Here is a 4,891-nt window from a genome sequence, read left to right as displayed (position 1 = left end):
TCAGCCTGCTATAAGAATCCACCCTCTGTTTCTCTCGACACACATGCTTCCAGGCATGCTGGGTTTCTTGAATACTTTCTTTTTTTTATTGATTATCAGTCCGTCCATCCTTCTAATATGGCAAGTGATAAGAGTGGTACAGTTCCTGGTCAGCCACCCTGCAGAAGGTAATGATTACTTCATTGTTATTGGGCATCACTGGCAAGGCCAATGTTTGTTGCTTATCCCTAACCACCCCCGACAACGTGGTGATGTGGCACTTAGCTGAATGATCACCCTCCATCTGGTAGGCAGAAGTGGGTACTGCAGATGCTGGAAGTTAGAGTCAAGATTAGAGTGGTGCTGGAAAAGCGCAGCAGGTCAGGCAGCATCCGAATAACGGGAAAATCAATCTGGAAAATCTATCAATACCTCCATCTGATACTAATGGATTACGGCTGCATTTGTATTTAAGACGACTTTATAGAAATTTTGATTTCAGTGCATGTTCATGGGTCTTTGCTTAACAGGTTTGAATTTTAATACGCTGTGTATATGACATAGCTTTGTGTTGTCAGCAAAATGGATTGGGGTGCCATATCCTACATTCAGGTCAAGAATTAAGATCATGATTTAAAAGCAGAAGGATGCCATTCAGCCCATCGAGTCTGCTCTGTCATTCAGTGAGACATGGTTAATCTGTTAAGCCTCAATTCCACTTTACTGTTTTTCCTCATTAGCCTTGATTCCCTTACTGAATAAAAATCTGTCTATCTCATCCATGAATATAGATTAGATTACTTACAGTGTGGAAACAGGCCCTTCGGCCCAACAAGTCCACACTGACCCGCCGAAGCGTAACCCACCCATACCCCTACATTTACCCCTTTACCTAACACTACGGGCAATTTAGCATGGCCAATTCACCTGACTTGCACATCTTTGGACTGTGGGAGGAAACCGGAGCCCCCGGAGGAAACCCACGCAGACACGGGGAGAACGTGCAAACTCCACACAGTCAGTCGCCTGAGTCGGGAATTGAACCCGGGTCTCTGGCGCTGCGAGGCAGCAGTGCTAACCACTGTGCCACCGTGCCGCCACCAAATACTTAATGACAGTCCTCTGTGGTAAAGAACTCCACAGATTCACTATCCTCTGAGAAGAAATTCCTCCTCATCTCTGTCTTAAATGTATGACCCCTTGGTCTGACATTATGCTCTGTGTTTCTAGACTCTCCCACAAGGGAAAAACAATCTTTCTGAATCTACCCTATCCAGTCTCTCAAGAATCCTATCTGCTTCAATAGCTTGCTTCTTTCTTTATTCAAGTGAGTACAGGCCTAACATAGATACCCTCTCCTCATAATGTAGTTCCTCCATACCTGGTGTCAGGCTAATAAATATTCTACAGACTGTCTCCAATGCAAATATAGCTTTTTTGAGATAATGCTGTTCACGGCAATCCAGCTGTAGTCTGACCAGTGCCTTGTGTAGTTTAGATAAAGCTCCCCACATTTAAACTCCATTTCCTTTAAAATGAAGGCTAACAACCATTTCCCTTCCCTATTACCCACTGAACTTAGATGTTAACTTTTTGTGATTCATGGATGAGGGGTCCCAAATTTCTGGGTTCCATTGCTTTCTGCAGTATTTCTCCATTTAAATAATGTTCAGCCCCTCTATTCCTCCTGCCAAAGTTCCCATATTATATTCCATCTGCCAAGTTTTTGTCCATTCACTCAACTTATATCTCTCTGCAGACTCTGTGTCATCCTCACCACTTGCTTTCCCACCTATATTTGTGTCATCTGGAAACTTGGTTATAGTATTCACTTTCCTCACCCAAGTAATTTATATATTACTAATAATTATGACCCCAGTACTGATCCCTCTGAGACACCACTAGTTGCAGGTTGCTATCCTGAAAATGCCCTTCTTATTCCCAACTCTCTGTCTTCTATTAGTTAGTTAATCCTCTATCCATGTGAATATATTACCGCCAAAACCATTGGTTCATAGAACATAGAACATTACAGCGCAGTACCAGCTCTTCAGCCCTCGTTGTTGCACTGACCTGTGAAACCAATCTAAACTCCATCTGATCTACACTATTCCATTATTATCCATATGTCTATCCAATCCTCTGAGACTTTTCCAGATGCTAATGATTCCCGGAAGATTACATATCCAATGACCATTTAAATGCCCTTAAAGTTGGTGAGCCTACTACTGTTGCAGACAGGGCATTCCACGCCTTTACTACTGAGTAAAGAACCTACCCCTGACATCTGTCCTATATCTATCACCTCTCAATTTAAAGCTATACTCCCTCGTGCTAGCCATCACCATCCAAGGAAAAAGGCTGTCACTGTCCAACCTATCTTATCCTCTGATGATCTTGTATGTCTCTTTTCAGTCACCTCTCAGCTTTCTTCTCTCTAACGAAAACAGCCTCAAGTCCCTGAGCCTTTCCACATAAGACCTTCCCTCCATACCAGGCAACATTCTGGTAAATCTCCTCTGAACCCTCTCCAAGGCCTCCACATCCTTCTATAATGCGGTGACCGGAACTGTATGCAATACTCCAAGTACGGCTGCACCAAAGTTTTGTACAACTACAACATGACCTCACGGCTCAGAAACTAAATCCCTCTACCAATAAAACCTAACACATTGTACGCCTTCTTACCAAGCCTATAAACCTGAGTGGCAACTTTCAGGCATCTATGCACATGGACACCGAGATTTCTCTGCTCATCCACATTACCAAGAATCTTACCATTAGCCCAGTACTCTGTATTCTTGTTACTCGGTCCAAAGTGAATATTACCTCACACTTTTCTGCATTAAACTCCATTTGTCACCTCTCAGCCCAGCTCTGCAGCTTATCTATGTCCCTCTGTAACCTGCACCATCCTTCTGCCCTATCTACAACTCCACCAACCTTAGTGTCATCTGCAAATTTACAAACGCATCCTTCTACACCCTCATCCAGGTCATTTGTATAAATGACAAACAGCAGTGGCCCCAAAACAGATCCTTGTGGTACCCCACTAGTAACTGAACTCCAGGATGAACATTTCTCATCAACCACCATCCTCTGTCTTCTTACAGCTAGCCAATTTCTGATCCAAATTGCTAAATCAGCCTCAATCCCATGTCACTGTATTTTCTGCTATAGCCTACTGTGGGGAACCTTATCAAATGCTTTACTGAAATCCTATTGTATCAAGTAGCTGACTGTGTTACAACTTATCAAAGACCTTCTGAAAATCCAAGTATATTACATCCACAGCTTCTCATTTATCCAATCTGCTTGTAACCTACTTAATGAATTCTAGTGCATTTGTCAGGCATGATTACTCCTCTATGAAGCCATGCCTGATTCTGCATGATCATAGTGTGTAATTCTAAATGCTCTGCTACTGCATCCGCTAGAACAGACTGTAACATTTTTCCCAATGACATGCTTTAAGCTAACTCGCCTAGAGTTACCCACTTTTTGTCTCCTCCCCTCTTCAACTAAAGGTGTTACATTTGTGGTTTTCCAATCCTCTGAGACTTTTCCAGATGCTAAAGATTCCCGGAAGATTACTAGCAGTGCATCCTCTAATATCAAAGGATGCAACCCATCACGTCCAGATTACTAAACAACCTTTACCCCCATTAGTCTCCCTAGTATTTTTTCTCTAGTGATTATTGTTGTATTTATTTCCTCTCCTTTTGCCCATTGACTATTGAGTAATTTTGGAATGCTATTACCGTCTTCTGCTATGGAGACTGATGCAAAGTGTTTGTTCACATTCTCTGATATTTATGGGTTCCCCATTATAACTTACCCAGCTGCATTCACTAAAGTGCCTATGCTCACTTTGGCCTCTTTCCTTTTATGTTTTTAAAGAAGGTCATGTCGTGTGTCTTGATATTATTTGCAAATTTACCTTTAAAGTTCATTTTCTTCCTATCATTTCTCTGGTAGCCTTGACTTCATTTTTTTTTTATTCCCAATCCTCTGGCTTACCACTAGTATACTGACCACAGTGCATGTTCTTTTCTTTCAATTTGATGCTATACTTAATTTCCCGAGTTAACTGATTGGTTTATCCCCTTCCAAGAATCCTTCCTCCTCACTGGGTTATATCTTTGCTGTGAAACGTGAACTATTTTCTCAGATGTTTGCCATTGTTCCAAATGTTTTTGCTGCTAAATTCCTTCCCCAGTCCACTCTAGCCTGCACTCATTCCATTGTAACCACGTTTAAGCTTTGCACAATTGTTTCCGGTCCCCAGTTCCTCCTTCTCAAACTGAATGCTAAAAACTCTGATGTTATGGTCACTGTTTTTGAGGGGATCTTTCACTCTGACCTCATTTATTAAACCTGCTTCTTTACAATCAAATAGCCTGATCCCCTTCGTTGTATCCACAACTTATTGTGCAAGGAGACTGGCCTGAATAAACACCATGAATTTCTCCTTATTACTTCATCGGCCAATCTGACTATCCCAGTCCATATTAAGATTAAAGTCACCCATGTGACTTAATGCACAGAGCGACTGCTGTACCTGCAGGTCCGAAAAAACCCTTCCTGAAACGCCGACTCTTCTGGTCCTCGGATGCTGCTTGACCTGCTGTGCTTTTCCAGCACCACATTCTCGACTCTAAACTCCTTCACCTACAGTCTTCACTTTGCCTAGTCTCTGCAGGTCTGGTTACCGTGGTTTCGGTTACGCGTGGTTTCGGTTACGCATGGTTTACCATGGCCCGAATATATTACATGGAACATTCCAGAACCGGGGACCGGGGTTGCCAGGGAGGTAAATGTCCCATTTAAATGAATGAGTTTGCTACTATTCATGGTTTTGGGCTTCTGCGATAGGTCTTGGAATGTATCCCACATGGGTAAAGGGGGGGGG

Source organism: Chiloscyllium plagiosum, unplaced genomic scaffold (genome assembly GCF_037043375.1).
Source record: "Chiloscyllium plagiosum isolate Xiang-an unplaced genomic scaffold, Cpla_swu_hap1 HiC_scaffold_1, whole genome shotgun sequence".
NCBI classification, from domain to species: Eukaryota; Metazoa; Chordata; class Chondrichthyes; order Orectolobiformes; family Hemiscylliidae; genus Chiloscyllium; species Chiloscyllium plagiosum.
The sequence above is the reverse complement of the archived record's forward strand: the minus strand, read 5'-3'. Positions refer to the sequence as shown.